General features: G+C 37.0%; 1 long non-coding RNA gene across 1 annotated transcript; it reads left to right on the top strand.

Annotated features, from left to right (window-relative positions):
- The first annotated feature begins 222 nt into the window (after positions 1–222).
- LOC146004362 (uncharacterized) lies at positions 223–12832 on the top strand. Its single transcript, XR_014443920.1, has 4 exons — positions 223–415; positions 11520–11626; positions 11940–12059; positions 12591–12832. It is a non-coding gene; the product is annotated as an uncharacterized LOC146004362 (long non-coding RNA).
- The last annotated feature ends 6526 nt before the right edge of the window (positions 12833–19358 follow it).

Genomic DNA, 19358 nt, shown 5'->3' with positions numbered 1-19358 from the left:
AAGGATTCTAAGCTTCGATCACAAAAATGTATTCATCCCACTTTCGCACTGAACGCTTATTATACTCATTGCGCAATTGCAGAGCTCCTTCCTCAAACATCAACAACAGCCTCACTGGTGCAGAACACCATTGCCAATGTCGGAACCATTGAATTATCTTGCAGGCCTTGACCAACATTTTCCCCGCTCGTTATTTAATCTTTCATCCATTCTGAACGCGACACTTGACGACGGGCTTCCTGAATCAGTCATTGAAATTTGAGGCTTCCTATGTGCACAAGCACGCTCCTGAACATTAAAACGTGAAGGCAGAATGACGCAGCACGTCACAACATGTATAAAAGGAATAGATGGGAAGTGTGAGACTACCCAATATGTCAAACGAAGTAATTCTTGCATGAAGTATCGTTGCACTGTAAGTTCTTCTTTAACTATTAAAACTTGTAGCTTAGAAAGTTTAGAAGCCAAGTGCATATCGTTCCACTAATGCGAAAACCGGGAATGTGCAAAGATTGACTTTCTTGCACTTAGTGCAGTTCCTGACTACTTCTTGTTGATAGATTCCTATGCAAACTTATGTGACCTAACAGTCATTTAGGTATATATTTTACCGATGACAACATTTATCCAAATGTAAAACCTTTTAGTCTAGTAGATAGTCGAGCCATTATATAGGGATCCCATGTTAGCTATTCCACGCTTCCGTTCGACCGAATACAGCCGCCATCATGTCGTGTTAGCAGCAGTGATGTGCCGTACACTATAAGTTTACGTCTACATGCGTTCTCTACACGTAATCTACGCGTAGATTACATTGGGTTGTAGTTTACATAGACTACGTAGACAATCTAAAGTACATTAAAATTAATTTTCAAGGCTTTCATGAAAGGAAAGTGACATTTTCAACACATTGGTTCCTAATGAACTGACAAGAATCCTATTTACAACAAAATTTCTCTTCTCTTCTATCATCAACTATGAAAGAAGATAAATTGTATGCAAAAAAACCAACAGATGGCAGTCGTGAGGCAAAAGCAGTCTTTTTCTCATAAAACATTAGAATATTTCCTATGTTATGTTTTTTCTTAGGTGAGAAATTATTCGAATTTGCAAGGAAGAGTATGAAAGGTTTTTCTCACACATTACTAACTGATACGCAGTATAATTTTGTTTTACTTCCACAGCGCCCTTTGCTAAGTTATCACCTTTCGCCATGTTGTTTACATAGATTACGTCATCTACGTGTATAAAATAGTCTACGTGTATAATGTAGATTATCGTTGTTTACGCGTAGACGCTCATCACTGGTTAGCAGGATCGAGAGATAAGCTTTTTTTTCTTCTTTTCAGTACCATAAATATTAAAACACTTTTATCTCAAAAGTAATATTTAGCACATCCTTGTTTTTCGCACTGGTGTAACGATATGGTTTGGTCATTTTGTGACATTTTCTTAGATACGGAAAAATCTAAAACCGGAAAGCTTTCAATGACTTAACGTAGGGTTGTCGTTAATTGGAGCATTAATCACCTGAAATTTCCACTTGTCCTCAATATTTGCCGGGGCTTAGAGGAAATTTTACTTCAATATTTTAAAAAATCCTAAAAAATATTTATTAAAAATCTTCGCACATGTATCTTAATCGATTTAATATTTTTGTCTATTGTACTATGTATATATATAGGCTATACATGTGTGTGTGTGCGTGTGTTTGTGTATAAAATTACTATTTTGTATGAAATACTTAGTAAGACACATAAATGTAATGAACATTATTAATATATAGAAAACAGTACATATGCCTATATTATATATCCAAATATGCTCCCAAATGCAAAGTGAAACATGATCAAACATAAAAGTTTCAATTTCAAATTATTTCCGACAGAATGCACTTGTTAGTAAAAGAGGAAGAGAAATAATAGAAAACAGAAAGAGGAAGAAGATAGGGAAGAATGTGTGGGGTGATACAGTGATAGAGGCCTAGAAAGAATATAAACGATAAAATAAGTGAAGAACGGGGTCGGATTTAAAGTGTTAAGTCCCTCCCAGACTATTTTCTGTGAATATCTTGTGGTTTGTGTGGATGTGGACTACTGAAGAATTTTTTCAGTCGTTGACTTAATAATTAACGTAGCTAATTTGTACTAATTGGGATTTAACGCGACTGGAAGATGGGATGACTTCTGGTCCTCGATAAAGGTCTCATAGAAGCAATTGCGTGGAAAGCCTGAAGGTCGTGGAAAAACTTGTTTATTTTTTTTTTTATTTAGCGTCGATTTTCTTCAACTTCTGGCTTATGGCGACGATGGGGATGAGTAGTGATATGATGAAATTACTGAGGAGGGATTCGAAACCGGGACTCCTGGCGTCTAGCACGCTTTGATAACCACTCCGCCACGGAAAGCCCTTACCAAGGATGTATAGTTAGAGTTGCAAGAGAACTCATCTTCAGACATAGTGTAGAACTAGGAATTTTAGATTACAAAAACTGAAGTTTCAGGCGCCTGAAACAGACTTCAAGAGTATCAAATTAAGGTCTAAAAATAAAGTTTGGCTCTGCAAGAAATCTTTAACAAACTTATACTTATAAAACCTTTTACGAGCAGGCCTCATCTCCAGGAAGATATCAACTCGGGGCAAGCCCAGGCACCTAACGACCTGTTGGGTGAGAATGAGTCAAGGCAAGAGCTTATAAAACCTTTTCCTGCTCCCTCCAAAAATAGGCAATATTTAGGCTGGAGAGTGCAATGAACTAACCGATCCCTATCTTAATGCGATATGCAGTTACACAATAATGGTGCACTGTAATAAAACAAATGACTTAAATTTTACTCTGAAACCACCAGCAGCAGCTAGGATGCCAGTGATGTCATAGTGAAATTCAGGGGTGTCCATTCCCCCAAAGAACAATGGCGCACCCCGCCCAAAATCATATCATGCGTCCCCCTCCCCTCAAATCATATCATTCGCGCCCTCAAACCATATCGTAATCCCAACACCGCTCGGCTGGACCCATGGCATGCGAATGGACGATTTTTTCAAATTTTCCTCTCCATTCGAGAAACCTCTTGGATATTTCAAAATATGAGAAATTACATCAGCTTAGAATTGTTTCTAGAGCATTGACGTGAATTTTCGTGTAGTTTTCTTTCACTGCTGTCTAGATATTATCAATAGCTCAATAGACTTACGTAATCACGAAACGTTTATATACTTTTACGTGCATTATTTTACATTTCAGTATCCATTTGCTTCACTAACGAACGTAGGTTTTTTTTTCGGAGGGGCTGGAATTGTCAAGGTGGATATTATTTCCGACATAGCTGGTTTCTAGTGGGGGTGAGATACACATATGGTTGGCGGGTCATTTAAAGGGGTGTGTGCATTTGCCACTCTTTTTCCCCTCGTTCTTTATCTGAAAATGTTCATTTCCCCAAATTTCATGAGCCGCGGTAGCCCCATCATCTCCCCTCTGCATACGCCAGTGATCTGCACTCCTCACAATAACAACAAATGTTTTAGCAACAGTTCCACAATACATTTTGTAACAACGAACGGTGTTTGTAATTTAGAAGTGGGATTCAGAATTTGAAGTTTATCTTTATTTACGGTGAAAATACTGTATAATGAACTTACAGTGAATCATCAGTATATTTTACATGATTTTTACAGTGTATAAAAGTTGCAATTATGCAAAATAAGTTGGCTATATCTTGTTATAAAAACAGCTACTAGAGGGAGTTGTATGAAAGTTGAAATTACAGAAACATACACGTTAAATTATGGTTTGTTCTTACACCAGTGTTCATGTCTTCAAACGGATATTTTTAATGTTTTTAATGTAGTAAACATATATTACAGCATTTCAACAACACTTTTAATCTGAAGTCTAAAATGAGGGCTCCGTACATGACCATCTCGCAAAAGCGAATACATTTTTAAGAATATAACATTTATATTTCAAGACCTATTCGGATGTTTCTGGAGTCTGGGTCATACAATTCCACGACGTGTGAGTGTGTTGTTATTGTAGCGATTAAAGAGCAAGTGGACAAATGAATAATGAGCTCACATCTACATGTAACATGTTTCGGAAAAGTTCCGTAATTGCAACCACTACTTCAAAACTTACGTATATTGTTCAGTGTCCACTGTGAATGGACAATGTTATATATATATATATATATATATATATATATATATATATATATATATATATATATAAAAGGGGACGTCCAATCGAGAAAGTTACAATAAATTTTAAAATACAATTCTCAAAAATGAGAAGATTGAGTTCCAGAATCTGCTCTCGTAAATATGAAAAATGTGGTTAAAAAAGTGCTCCCCTGTGCTTTGAACCATGCCGTGAAGCCGTATAGGGGGTGTGGGGTTAGGGCCCCACACTTTCTTAATCTCGGCCGAGCTGGAGGTGATGTGATCAGCACCACGCCCCTGGCCGCCTTTATCCCCCCCCCCAGAGTTTCCTCCAGGTACCCACTTTATAGGACGCTGGGTGGGCGCTGGAGCCGCTTGAACAGATTGAAAAAGTCCCGCCTAACCTAACTACAAAAGCATTTAGGGACGTTATTTCAATGGTAAGTTTACTAAACCTGACCTAATGTAATGGAACTACACAATAGCTCACCGCACAGTACACGGGCCAATTTCGAAAACCCCTTCTCACTCCACACATGTGACCTAGATGGCAGCAACATCCAAGACGACAGTAAGCAAACGTCTGGTGCAGTGATGTGCGTCTACGCGTAAACAACGATAGTCTACATTCTACATTTTATAGTCGTAGATTACGTAATCTATGTAAACAACATGGCGAAAGGTGATAACTTAGCTAACGGCGCTGTAGAAGTAAAACAAAATTATACTGCGTATCAGTTGCTGATGTGTGAGGAGAACTTTTCATACTCTTTCTTCCAAATTCGAACAATTTCTCACCTAGGAAGAAACCTAATACAGAAAATATTCTAGTGTTTTATGGGAAGAATACCACTCTTGCCTCACGACTGCCATCTGTTGTTGTTTTTTGCATACTATTTATCTTCTTCCATAGTTGATAATAGAAGAAAAGAGAAATTTTGTTGTAAATAGGATTCTTGTCAGTTCATTAGGAACCAATGTGTTGAAAATATCATTTTCCTTTCATGAAACCCTTGAAAATTAATTTTAATGCACTAGATTGTCTACGTAGTCTATGTAAACTACAACCCAATGTAATCTAAGTGTAGATTACGTGTAGACAACGCATGTAGACGTAAACTTATAGTCTACGGCACATCATTGGTCTGGTGGCAAGAAAAGAATTATGTAGGAGTATTTGGAAGGGGAAAAACATTCTATAGCAAACACGAAGCAAGTAGACTAATCGCTAAAACTGGGCCAGTGACCGACCGTAAACACTCGAAATTTTTGACATTCCTAAATTTAATCTACAGATTTCGATACTTTACAAAGCCAGAAATTTATTCATGTTGTGCTATGTCACAATGTTTGTGTTTCTCATTCTTTACTACGTCATAATATTTAAAAAAGCGGTTGAATTTTATACGCAACACTAAAGACAAACACGTAACAAGTAACTCTTCACACGCAGATCACATCACGCGGATCTGGCAACGATGTCATGACGTCATAAATGATACCCCAAAAACTCGCTATCCCATCGGTTATGACCAGTGATGTGCTGTAGACTATAAGTTTACGTCTACATGCGTTGTCTACACGTAATCTACGCTTAGATTACATTGGGTTGTAGTTTACACAGATTACGTAGACAATCTAAAGTGCATTAAAATTAATTTTCAAGGGTTTCATGAAAGGAAAGTGACATTTTCAACTATATTGGTTCCTAACGAAATGAAAAGTATCGTATTTACAACAAAATTTCTCTTCTCTTCTATTATCAACTATGGAAGAAAATAAGCAGTATGCAAAAAACAACAACAGATGGCAGTCGTGAGGCAAGAGTGGTCTTTTCTCCATAAAACACTAGAATATTTCCTATATTAGGTTTCTTCCTAGGTGAGAAATTATTCGAATTTGGAAGAAAGAGTATGAAAAGTTCTTCTCACACATCAGCTACTGATACGCAGTATAATTTTCTTTTAATTCCACGCCGCCCTTTGCTAAGTTATCATCTTTTGCCATGTTGTTTACATAGATTACAACATTTACGTGTATAAAATAGTGTCCGTGTAGAATGTAGACTATTGTTGTCTACGCATGGACGCACATCACTGGTTATGACACGTACCGAAATCATGAACGAAAACGGCTTAAAAGCTGTTAGGTCCAAAATAAAAGATTGATTGATTATAATACATCTCCGAACTAAAAACAACTACAGACGTTCATATAAAACACAATATTCTTAACCACTCAAACTTTCCACCTTCTCGGAAGTTGGGACGATACTTTTTTTCAGGTTTTGCTGATAAAACCAAAAGACTAGAATTTACAATACCGGAGCCTTCTGTAATTTCCATAATACTAATTATACTCACGAAATACTTAGTCGCGGTGGTTCTTCTAAGGTTAAGATGTTGCGGTCAAGTGCAGAAATTGATCATTAACATGTAGAAGTTGTAAAGGAAATTCTTCATTTCTCGCAACCATTCTCCGTGTACAAGTATGGAAACCATGGCTAGAATTTACAATATAGAGAAAGTCTCCAATTTCGTTAATTTTCGGTATACTAACTAATTTTGGCCTCCTAATCACGAATCTGTTGTAAAAAACCGGGGGTCACGTCTGGAAATTGTACATTTTGATGAAAAATTGTTCGTTAGCGCCAAAAACCATCCACGGGTAGCCCCACAAACCATTGACGTTAGCCCCAAAAACCATCCACGGGTAGCCCCACGAACCATTCACACGAGGTTAGGTTAGGCCTGTTAGGTTAGGTTCCATTAGCACTCATTTCACCCCTAAATTCATCGAAAAAATAGGGATCGTACTAGAATTGAACATCATAAATCATTTTCTTGTAAAACAACGGCGTGGTTGGACACAATGACAGGAGATTACATTTTTGTTCGTAAAACTACGCATATACACCTATATATATAAAAAATTCAATCAGCTTTTTTTCAAATTTTCAGACGTGACCCCCGGTTTTTTTCAACAGATTCGTGATTAGGAGGTCAAAATTAGTTAGTATACCGAAAATTAACAAAATTGGAGACTTTCTCTATATTGTAAATTCGCTCCGAAACCATATTTGTTGATATAAACAATTGACATTCGCTATGACTTACTGTGTCTACAGCGTTGCCACAGTGTTGATTTGATACTTAGAGAGCATGGATCGTTTTAGAATGGTGGAAGAGAGCAGTGAAAAAGTTGTGAATGTTGCACAGATCGTTAGATGGAGTGTGGAGGAGGATGCGTCGAGGACGAAGGACTAAAGTGAAAGTGACAATCACGATGTAGAAGAGGATGTGGAATGTGAACTGATTTTATTACAGGTAAGTTTGGCAACAGTGCATGGATCGTAAAATTGCAGGATACGAAAATGGCGTCTTCGGTGAGTAACGTTTGTGGTTAAAGTGGTACGAAAATATGATTTTTTTATAGGTTCGTTGCTGCAAATTACCGGAAAACCATTAACGGATAGCCGCACTGAACATTCTCGGTAGAACATTCATTATCAGGAACTTAGATCACTTGTAGATCTACGTAAGTTTTTATTTAAATTTCAGTCACACCAGCTTACCGTCAGTTCAAATGGTCTTGAATAGACAAACGCAGGTAAATTTTCCAAACAAATATTAGTGCAAACACATTCACTACACAGCATTTCATCCACTATACCAGCCGCCAAAACTCCAGAAATATCGATAAAGTCCCAATGTTTCCAGGCCAGAGAAAAAATTTCATTAAGAAACAAACGAAGAGACTTTGGCGTGATTGCTGCGCCATCTGAACATATCTTTGGTAAACAACACGACTAATAAGCCTTCCCATAGAGCACAACGTCTGCCTCGAGAAGCCAATGTTCATTAGTTAGGGAACTTTTATATCGTACATGTATATACATGTATTTTCACATATCTATCCATAACTATAAGTACTGATTCACTCCTTACTGCAAATACAACGTTGCAATTCCGCTTCGCATCAAGATTCAGATGTTGCTCTTGATTCGAATTTGACACATTTTGTTCCACGACTTCTTCTCTACGAATATCGAATTGTTCTTGAAATAGATCGGTACTGTGCGAATTAAACTTTTTGCTTTGGGGGTGTTACGTGCCTAGATGGACGAAATACATTGTAAATAGTTGAAAGTAATAATGATAGATGGCAGCTCAAGTGTTTGAATGTAAATTATATTATTAAACGAGTAAGGGGAGATGTGGTTGATTATAGAACAAATGTAAGTATTAATAATGAATGAATAACAATTAAATTTGTAAGAGTAGATAAAAGGTACATTAAGGAATACACAAAATCAAAAGGATCGCCATAACAGTCACAAGTTGAAGAAGTGAAACTGCAGTTCTCAATCTGGTCTTTAACTTCTAGCAGGAAACAGTCCCGTTAGGAATTTTGGTTGTTTTTCAACGGTGGCGCCATCTCCTGCGTGCTGCCCCTATTTAGATAAAAACTGAATTCATCTTACTTCCTTTCCATAAACATCTATCACTTTGTTGATGAACAGTTCTCGAATGTCTTTTTGTATTTGTACTTTTTCACAATGCACATATATCAGAGAGCACCTAACCTACGTTCTTCCTAGTGTCTCTGATACATGTTTGTACATGTCGGAGGGAAATTTCGAATATTATTCGGGAAAAGGAGATGTTTTTCAGTACCGAAAGTCGGAATTATTAATGTCTTCTTCACAACTCCATCTCGACCACCCCTGCATAACCCTAGTTATATAAATCGCAGAAAACAATATTCTTGTAATAAAATATCGCTACAATTTCATCATTCGAATTACATGAACTTTTTCTAGATGTCTCAGGTGGGGGTGGGGGGAAGTGCTCTTCCTGCCGGCGTCGTGTTCCCACTCAGTGGCGTATTTGTGATTAATTTTGGGAAGTACCATAGTTCCTAATAAACGTGACAGAACCACTGTTATTATGTGTTTGATCATTCCTGTCTTTTTCCTGTACCCATACAACGTTCTGACTGCTTACAGCGCCATATTTCAACCTGGTGGCGAGAATTGGAACTTTATATACATATATATCATAATTCGCGAGCGCATTGCTTCATTACCATATAGGTTATACGAAGTTTCAGACTTCTATGCTCATTACAGCCCGTGCTGTACCACTCTGAACACCATCAGTTTAATTATAACAACCCGGTATGTTTTTTCGTAAGCAAATTAAATTATGTTACCAGTCAGTAAAATTAACTATTGCCTTCCGGTTCTAAGTACCTATAGAACACTTATCCTAACCTAGGCTTAAATATTACTAATACATTTTTATACCGAAGTACCAGGTGGTTATAATTAAAGTGACGGTGTTCAGAGTGGTACAGCACGGGCTGTAATGAGAGTAGCAGTCTGAAACTTCGTAGATATGCTAATGAAGCAATGCGTTCGTGAATTATGCAAAAAAAAATAGTTCCAATTCTCGCCACCAGGGTTAAAAATGGCGCTGTAAACAGTCAAAACGTGGAATTTTCCGTAACTCTGACGTCAAAGTCGGTGGCATTGCCTAACCATTGTGTGAGCTCGCTGGTTGTTGTTGGTGACGCTTGTTGCATTTTCATTTAGTAATGTTCATGTAATTCAAATAGTGAAATTGTAGCGATATTTTATTACAAAGAGTATTGTTTTCTGCGATTTAAAGTGTTTTTCCTGTAACTATACCAAGTTTTGACTGCTTACAGCGCCATTTCTACCCTGGTGGCGAGAATTGGAACTAATTCTTTTTTTTTTATTTTTACATAATTCGCGAGCGCATTGCTTCATTAGCATATCTACGAAGTTTCAGACTGCTACTCTCATTACAGCCCGTGCTGTACCACTCTGAACACCGTCAGTTTAATTATAACCACCTGGTAATAACACCGAAAACGTATCCAAGTTTCCATTACCAGGTTCAAACTTAATGTCCATTTAACCTACCTATGCATTTTTTTGTGAACAATTTAATACATATTCACTGAGGTTAATCAGTTGCAGAAAACATCCCTGGGGGGTAAAAACATCCCAGGCAAAACCTGGGGGGCAAGGTGCCAAAACTGGGGGGGGGGGGCAAGGACAGTTTATTTCCCTTTGTAGATAAGGTTTAGCATAGTGCGGGGCAAAAGTGCAAAAAAGTGGGGGGAACTGCCCCCCTCGTCCCCCCTAATCGCCGCCACTGCTGGCAGGGATACAATGTTTTGTTGGGGGATATCCCGCCACCCGCAACCCCACCCCCGTTAATTCGCACACTGTACATCGATACGACATTGACACATTTGTTCCACAACTTCTTGTCAACAAAGATCGAATGGTTCTTGAAATATACCAACTAACTAACTAACTCTCTAGCCTTCTTAAACCCAAAGGTTCATGGCTGCAGCAACACAGGCCTTCCATCTGTCCCTATCTTGAGCAAGATCTATATACTCTTTTCCATCACTACCGATTTCCTTTAGGTCTATCTCAAATATACCTCGCTCACTTTTTTTCTTCACTTTACAAGTAAAACTCCAAAAAACTTTTATATTGACCAAGTCGAGACTTGTGCGATAAGTGAGACCGTCGATCTCCTTGGCAATAGGTTTGCGCAACGGAAGTAGCTTCGTTCAGCCCATAACCAGATGCACCACTGGTAAACTAGTTACAATATTTCAATAAAGCTACTGCTGTTCATTACATACCGACAGTGAAGACGATTAGGTGGCGTGGGGGGGGGCAATTGCAACTTTTGCCCCCGTACTATGCTAAACCTTATCTAACAAGGGAAAGTAAACTCTTCTTGCCCCCCCCTCCAGTTTTGGAACCCTATCGCCGCCACTGCATACCAAATAAAATACACACATCGAAACCCATTAAAAAATATTTTATAAACTATTGTCGGAAATCCACATAATTTCGTTGCAGTTTGAAGTACTATCAAGTCATTATTTGTATTAATATTGTTCTAAGTGAAATATTGTATGGCTTAATTGTAACCCTATTGAGATAATAATAAATAATAATAATAATATTGGACTATTTTCTTTACTGTAGCAAATTAAAATCCTATAACTATACAGAAGCTCGCTTGATGGCGTAGACGTTAATAAATAGTTTGATTGTAAAATATCATGATAGAAATACAATAATTCTGGAGATATAGGAGCAATGAATGAGAGTTTTTTCAAGATATGATCAAGTGTACTTTATTAGTTGTACCTTCGCAGGTAAGTAACCTGAAATATTAAATTATGAGTGTTTCTCATGCCATATTACAGGCAGTAAAAACTTAGAAAGGACCCGTTAGCCATTTAAAATTTGTATGCACATGTAATGTTTGGTCTTTTATTCCCCTCTCATTTTATTTTTTTAGGATCATCTGTCCACTTGGAATTGTCACAATGATATCAAGGATCAAAATTTTATTCCTATTTGCTGCCCTTTGTCTTACGTTGTATCCTGCAAATGCATACTTTCTGAGTGAGTAAATAACTGGTATTATTTTCATTATGCTATACTAATTTTGCACATTTATATCGCAACATATAATTTTATTAATTAACGTAGGTTTTTCATCTTTAGGTTAATCGTGACGATGAATATGATTACCTCGATAAAATATATGAAAGAATCAATAGTTACGAAAGAAAATTGATCAAATATTATGTAACGTCAAATTCCACTAATGCATGAAAGCTCTATTTTGAAGACACTCTTTATAAATATTTACAAGTATATTGTTGTGATTCAGAAAATGAGATTATGTTAATTTTCTTTTCATGGCACCAACAAGTCAACAATAGACAGTGTAATCCTGGCCAAGTTTTCTACCCAAATAACTGCATAGTGTGTACATGTGTCTTCAGTGGGTTCTCCACATGCAGGCAACTGTTTGGCAATAACTGTTTGCAAGGTAGGACTATTTGAAAATAAATATTATGTTGATTTATTTTAGGCTAGATGTAGCTGGTGAACATTGATCTGATAGAATCACGCTGTAGCAAATATTGCGGAATATTATCTTGTATGTTGTGTCTGTACGTTCAGTCAAGGTCACTTCTGGATTGTAATGATTACATTTGCTTTCAATGGTACCATTACAACCCAGAATTGTCTGCGATTGTACAGACGCATTGCTTTACTGCTGGTGAACCAGTTCAAATAAGTCACAGGCCCTGTCATGCTAAGCCACCACATTTCATAGAATTTCGATACAAGAAGCAAATGTCGCCATTAGCTGCACCGTGAAGTAAAATTTAGGAAGACATAAAATGATTTCATGACTATGTTTACCTAAACTTGATTTTAAAATGCATTTTGCGCTTTTTATCGAAAAATTTATGAAATAGAATTCAGGCTCTTTGGCAGAGGAAAGTGACTTGTATACGATTTTTATTTCAGTTGAGATGTAAGGGCGAAATCATTCTTATTTTTTTCATTTCAGCTAACAACAACAACAATAACAACAACCAAGGCAACACTGGGACTAACACCGGCAACACTGGAAATAATCAGGGTGGATAAACATTCGTCTATTTATAATATATATTACTACAAAGGTTTGGAATCGTTTTTAACGAAAATCTGTTTTTGAAATTTCAAATACTTTATTTCCTAAGCATTATGACCTGACTTGGACTATAATAGATCTGTGTGAGTAGTGTTAGTTGCAATGTTGAACAATAAACAGACAATTCAATGCAAATTCCATGTTATTACATCCCTAGATGTTCAAATGTTATTTCTAAACAAGGAAAGATCTGAAAGGAAATTACAACTTTATTTTAGAATAAATATTACATGTTGTGTTTTCAAGAAACGTTTACCAAGGAATTCCTATTGACGAATAAAGTGGTTTCACTACAATCATGTTCTGAAGACATATTTGTTTTCTTCGCCCTGGTTATAACTATGTAGATAGAATAGTGTAATTCACGAATGAGAATATTGAAAGAAGAAAATGTATTAGTTTCCAGCAACCAGCGCCATATTTCAAAGGGTCTGTCAGGCTTGAACGTAGCTTTTCTACGCAACTGTCATGAAGCATAGCGAAATGATAAAATCGATGAGGGTGTAACGATGTGGCACCTATGCCTTGCCCAGGATTCGAACGTGGCACCTCTAGCTTCGTAACCAGTGGCGTCTCCTGACCCTGAACTTCAGGCGTTGGCAAAGAAGGAATATTAACCACTCCCCCTCTCAATTCTGTGAACCAATATTAAAAATTTTCTCCGTACCTTTTTGGTGTAATTTTATAAATATTTAAAAAACATTAAATTACATAAATTATTTTAAATGAAGTAAATACTTCATTTAATGTATTAATATATTTGAAGGGTAAGGAGAAAATTAATAGACTATGTTCAATACTTCGCCATACAATTAATTTTTAAAGCACGAGTTTGCAACCAGAGGGGTTGGTGGAACTCCTACTTATCACGCCCGACCCTGTGGCCGAGTCATAGTCTCGCGCCTAGCGCGGAACAGGTAGGTCGTGCTGTACGAGCTCTGTGCTTTGAGGAAAAGTGAAAGTTCAGCGCGATATCGGTACGTACGTGTGGGAGAGGGTGTGCTAGTGAAGAATTGGACAAAAGTAAAATATAGAATGGATCGCGAAAATACGATACAAATCAGTTTTGAAACGGGAACTTTGAAACCTAGTCCTTTGGAAGTACATGAATTTATTCATGATAAATTCAAACTGAGTGTGGATGAAATTGCAGCCATACAAATTCCCACGACGATTAAATGTGTATTTTTGAAATTAGTGCGTCCGGGAAAAATGAGAAAAATATTAGAAGAAAATATTGGTGAAGTGAATTTTTATTATAGTAGTGGAGCTGTGACACAAGTGAAACTGAGTGATGCGAATCGAATTTTGAAGCCGGTTCGAGTGTTTAATCTTCCTTTGGAAGTGCCAGAACGACAAATTCGTGAAAAACTGAGTGAATATGGGACAATCGATGAATTGAAAGCAGAAACTTGGAGTGACAAATTTAGGTACAAAGTGTATAATGGGGTGCGTCAGGTTTTGATGGCAATTAAGAAGCCAATTCCCTCCTTTGTGAAAATAGGCCAATATACGGCACATGTAGTATATAATGGTCAAATCCCGACTTGTGAATGGTGTGGTAGTAGTGATCACATGCGGTTTAATTGTACCTTACGGAAACCAACAGTGTTCAAAGTCATGGGTCGTGCAGTTCGGTCCTATAGCGAAGCAATTGCACCGTCTACATCTACACACGAAGATATAAATGTGAGTCAAGAATCAGCACAACTGACTGTGATAGAAGGGCTTCAACAGGGAAAACATATACAGGAAGAGAAAAATATTCACAAGAATGATCAACAAACTTTGACCAAGGAAGGAACTGAAGAAAATATGCAAGAGCAACCAAAAGAACCTGTGTTAAATGTTCAACTTACGCGACAAAGTGAAGAAATGTCCCTGGATACTATGGAGCAGAAGAAGGGTGGACCACTAAGACGACATGAAGACATAACTAAAGTGCAAGAGGAATCGAGTGATGAAGTGCTACAGAGCAACAAGGAGAGGAAGCAGAATCAGACCAAGCAAAAGGACTTCAGACAAGAAGCTGAACAGGAAAAAGATTCGGAAACGGATAGTGAAAGTGGAAGTGTCCAAAGTAGTACGGGTCGTTCGGTTTCCGGCTCACAAAATCGACCAAAGAGTATAAGGAAAGTGTCAGGCAGCAATCGGACGAAAAGACGATCATTGCGACATGTAAAAACAAATGTCCAAGACATAGTTATTGATCCAAGTCCGATAGGCCATGAAAGTTTGTGAATACTGGATACAGGTAATCACTTTAAGATTAGAAAATAGTATTATTTGGAATGAATATTTTTATATGGACTGTCAGAAAGTTAATGATATTGTATTGCGTGGTGGTAGATATTTATGGATTAAGCTATACAAAGGGAAGGGGTATTTCCTCCCCCCTACTAAAATAATATTGTTAATGTGTTTGTTAATTTTTGGTGTATAACATTAGGGGCATATAAAAATAGTGTAAGAATTATTACTCTCAGATGGGGCAAAGGTGGAAGTATAAGTATTGGGAATACCCAATCCCAAAAATTTTGTTCATAGTATTTATGATGACGACCCTTCGTTTTGCTACAATAAATGTAAACAAAATGAAATCCCTTACAAAACAGGCGGCGTTAGAGGACTTTATTATACAAGCATCATTAGATATTGTCTTTCTCCAAGAATGTGGACAAATTAATTTCAATTTTTCCCCAACGATAAGAGTTCATAATAATGCAAATTTCCAATCGACAGGAACAGCTTTGTTAACACGTAATACGGTTCCCCTCACAAATGTGGTATGTCATCCTAATAATAGAATCATATCAGCAAAAGTTGCAAATGTATGGATATATAACATATATGCTCCATCCGGGTCACAGTGTAGAAAACAAAGGGATGAGTTTTTTGCGCAGGAAGTTGCTGTTGAAATGCAGGGTAGGAGAGAACACATAATATGTGGGGAAGATTTCAATTGTGTATTGTATCCGCAGGATCAAAGACCTGGATTTAACACGTCGAATTCATTGCAAAAATTAGTAACTGGCTTTAACTTCACAGATGTCTGGAGTGACAAATGTTTTGGGCAGAGGGGTTTCACGTATATACGTGACAATTGTGCATCCCGTTTGGATAGATTTTATGTCACCCCCACATTACGTCAGAACGTAAAGTCCATCAGTATAACACCTACATGTTTTTCAGATCACAGTGCTGTCATTATGATGATAAATGTGGACATTCCAATAGTCCCGAGAGGGTACGGTTGTTGGAAATTAAATGCTTCAATTCTTAATGAGAAAAATTTCCAACAAGCATTTAATGACCAATGGTCGAGATGGATAACACACCGTCTGAGGAGGATAGATATAATCCGCTGGTGGGAGGAGATTCTCAAACCGGGTATAAAAAGATTTTGTATCAGTTACTGTAAGGAACGGTCGAGAGAGTGGACAAATAAATATAATTTTTACTACAGGGTATTGCGTGAACAAATTCAGCAATCAACAGACGGGAAAAAAGTGCAAACTGAAGTCAAACGTATACAAGCTGTATTGTTAAAAATGACTGCAGAAAGGCGTCAAGGGGTCAAAATTCGTAGTAGACTTCCTCATTTTGACAAGGATGAGGTCGCCTCTATCAGCCATGTAATTCAAGAAAGAAAAAATGCTAAAAGACAATGTATTAGTGAAATATTTGATAATGGGGGAACAAAGATCAATTCAGCCCCTGAAATACGTAATTGCATTTATAATTATTTTGAGCAACAATATTCCCAACCAGCGTCACATAATGGAGCTTTAATGGATGAATTGGCATCCGAATCAGAGGTTTTTACAGATGAAGAAAGTGAAAACTTAAACAAAGAATATACAAGTGAGGAAGTGTTTCGAGCGGTTAAGGTAGGGCAATCATTTTCAGCTCCTGGTTGGGATGAGATACCCAATAAGTTTTATCAAACCTTTTGGAAATTGATGGGTCAAACAATAACGGATTGGATAAATGCAGTGTTTAGCAAGTATCAAATGGGTAAATCTTCCAATACGGGTATTATAATTCTAATCCCAAAATGTCCAAAACCAAGCGAAGCTGGTCATTATAGACCCATCACCCTCCTTTGTACGGATTATAAAATATTGGCGCGATGTATGCTTGGCAGACTTATGCCTTATGTCGACAAATTAGTAGGAGAGGATCAATATGTTTTTGGTTTAAATAAGAAAATCACAAAAGTTTTACAAACGATGCGTGAAATAATTACATGTTATAGACTAGAGAACAAAAACTCTGAAAATGCTATATTAGCATTAGACTTTGAACGTGCTTTTGACTCGATAAATCATGAATATCTATTTAACGTTTTGCAGGGTTACGGTATACGTGGACATTTTCTTTCAGTATTTAAAAGTCTTTATAGTCATGCAACAGCAAAAATTCAAATAAATGGTTTTCTGACAAAAGAACTCTATATTTATAAAGGTGTAAGGCAAGGAGATCCTTTGTCGATGTTAGCGTTTTGTATTGCACTGAGACCCATTCTGTCTGAAATAGGCCGAAAAGTTCAAGTTCACTCTACTACCATTAAGGTGTTAGCGTATGCTGACGATGTTACTGTATTAATAAATGAACAGTCTGATATTGATGAAACATGTCAAGTATTACAGAAATTTGGAAAATGGTCGGGATTAAAAATAAACCAAGAAAAATCGTCAATTTTGAATTTAAATTTGGTTCATTCTCACTCGCAGCGAGGTAATTTTAAGGTTGTACAAATGATACGTATACTAGGTATAATATATACGCACTCTATCCAAAGTATGATCCAATTAAATTATGATAGGGTATTAACTGGGGTTAAAGCGATATTACAAACAAATAAATTTCGCAGCCTTAGTTTACAGTCAAGGGTGACCTTTGTACATGTCTATGCACTGTCAAAGGTATGGTACATGGCAAAAATCCTCCCACTACGGAAGTTAGATATAAATAAACTTAAGAGTGCAGTAAATTGGTTTATTTGGAATGGTCAGATATTGAGGGTGAAACATGTATTACTTTGTTTGCCTTTTGCCGAGGGAGGAATGAATCTTGTGAATATAGAACTCAAATGCCAGGCCTTACGTATTCAAGCTGACACGCAGACATTGATTCAGCATCCACTCAGCCTCACAAGTAAATCTTTGAGAAGCGCTTTGGACTATATTTCACTAGAGGCTCCTATTGATATTACTAGACTGGTAGACACTTTATGGTATTTTAAGTCAACAATAGTGGATATTAGTTATGCCCTATTACAATCTCCGATATTAACAATACCAGTGACATCGGAAATATATCGCAGACTATGTAAATTAGAACAACCAACATGTAAAATTATTGAGCAAAATCCCAGGATGAAGTGGAGAGAAATATGGAATAATATTCAGGCTCACCATCTTACATCACGAATCCGATCAGCATGGTATATAATTGTCCACCAAAAATTAATCACTGGAGAGAGACTCTATGATCTTAAATTAATAAATACGCCAATGTGTGCCAAATGTAATGTATCTGATAGTTTAGTCCATAGACTGAGTGAATGCCAAATAATAGAAACATCATGGCTTTATATAAGGAAACTTGTGAGTACTATTTGTCGAACATCAGTGTATAACATCTCTGTAGATATTCTTTTATATCCAGCTTTTGAATATTACCCAAAAACAAAACGTAAAAGTGTACAATGGCTCCTAGGACACTATGCCTATTTCCTATCGACATATCGGCAACCAGATTTTAATATACAATTTGTAAATTACCTCCATCAAGAATACCACAGGATACCTGAATGTAAAAGAAATAGATTGTATGCTAATTTTCTTACTGTAATGTTTACTTGCCCAATGAGTTGAAATGTAAATTGCAAATGTAATGTAATAAATTGCAAAATGTAATAAAAAAATAAAAATAAATAAAAAGTGGTTAGCACATCGCGCTGCGACTCCAAAGGTCCCGGGTTCGAATCCCGGTCGGGCTTGGTTGTTTGTGAATGTCCATTCATCAATTTCATCATTTCATCACTCATCCCCATCTTCGCAAATTAGCCAAGAGGCACAAAACGCGAAGTAAAATAAACTAAATCAAATTAAAAAAATCAAATCCTACTTATCACCCCTAAGAAAACACCGTGAACATAAGAATGACCCGTTCATTGAAAAATCGCTAAAATGCACATGCACATTCCCGGTTTTTCTCCTTACCCTTCATTTATCCTTCCAAAAAGTGATTTTGAAAAATCAACTGCTCATTACTTATAGTTACTTGAATTCCAGCTCTATTCTTCTTTCTTTAGAGAGAAATGCGATGATCACCACCTCATAAAATTTGGATTTATCCCCTTCTCGCCGCTTAGAAAGTAATTCTTTCTGGATGGAGATAAGACTTAAATTCGTCATCCAGTTCTGAGTTTGAGTAGATCGGCAGAATGTGTGGACCCTCTTCAGTGATGAGAACGATCTCTCGACAGATGACGTCGTGAATGAAATTGTTGCGATCAACACTGCTAATTTATATATTTCTGTAAACTCGCCCACTAGATTCGTGTCCAGTAGATAATTTACAATCTCAATTGGTGTTTTCTCTGATCCTTCAGTGGAAGCATACCAAACATAA

The sequence above is a fragment of the Lepisma saccharinum genome, chromosome 21 (assembly GCF_977018435.1).
Source record: "Lepisma saccharinum chromosome 21, izLepSacc3.1, whole genome shotgun sequence".
In the NCBI taxonomy this organism is placed as follows: Eukaryota; Metazoa; Arthropoda; class Insecta; order Zygentoma; family Lepismatidae; genus Lepisma; species Lepisma saccharinum.
Note: the sequence above shows the minus strand (reverse complement) of the source record. Positions and strands in the feature narration are given on the sequence as shown.